The 932-nt window shown below is 42.9% G+C and overlaps 1 non-coding gene across 1 annotated transcript; it reads left to right on the top strand.

Moving 5' to 3' along the window:
* The first annotated feature begins 535 nt into the window (after positions 1-535).
* LOC129498028 (U6 spliceosomal RNA) lies at positions 536-642 on the top strand. Its single transcript, XR_008662062.1, has one exon. It is a non-coding gene; the product is annotated as a U6 spliceosomal RNA (small nuclear RNA).
* The last annotated feature ends 290 nt before the right edge of the window (positions 643-932 follow it).

Here is a 932-nt window from a genome sequence, read left to right on the forward strand (position 1 = left end):
CCTGACACGGGGCTTGATCCCATGACCCTGAGACCATGACCTGAGCCAAAATGAAAAGTCGGTTGTTTCTTCTTCTTCTTCTTCTTCTTCTTCTTCTTCTTCTTCTTCTTCTTCTTCTTCTTCTTCTTTTTCTTCTTCTTCAGATTTTATTTATTTATTCATGAGAGACACAAAGAGAGAGCTTGAAGAGAGATGGGCAGAGGGAGAAACAGGCTCCCTGCAGGGAGCCCGATGTGGAACTCGATCCCAGGACCCCGGGATCACACCCTGAGCTGAAGGCATACACTCAACAATTTAGCCACCCAGGCATCCCAAGAGTCAGTCTCTTAACTGACTGAGCCACCCAGGTGCCTCTAGCATCATCCATATCTGAAGATTCGAGAATTCCGTGTCTTTTCGAGCTATTACTGCAGCTCCTTCTATACCGCCTTGTCTATCAGGCAGTTGTTCTATTTCTCAGGGTGCTCCTGAGAAAAATAAAGAAAAGAAACATAATAAATATGCATTTCTAGGTACCACATTCCAAATTCACCCCATGTTTACTTTGGCAGCACGTATACTAAAATTGGAACTACATGGAGAAGATTAGCTTGGCCCCTGCACAAGGATGACACACAAATTCATGAAGCATTCCATATTATGAATGAATGAATGAATGAATGAATGAATGAATTCATCCCCAATCTCTAAGTTTTAATCAGTATGTGTTATTACTAGCCACATACAGTTTGGGTGACCTTGGTCATGTCATCTCATTTGCCTACTCATTCACGAATATTCATTCAGCGAATACTGATTGAGCAAGAAGTATGTGCTAGCATGACAGGCTAGATGGGTCACTTGGGGCCTCAGCTTCTCCATCAATAGCATGAAGGCCTGGGCCAGATCATTGGTTCTCAACTGCAGTGTTGAATCCCAACTTCCATTTTATT

Source organism: Nyctereutes procyonoides, unplaced genomic scaffold (genome assembly GCF_905146905.1).
Source record: "Nyctereutes procyonoides isolate TBG_1078 unplaced genomic scaffold, NYPRO_anot_genome, whole genome shotgun sequence".
Lineage (NCBI taxonomy): Eukaryota > Metazoa > Chordata > Mammalia > Carnivora > Canidae > Nyctereutes > Nyctereutes procyonoides.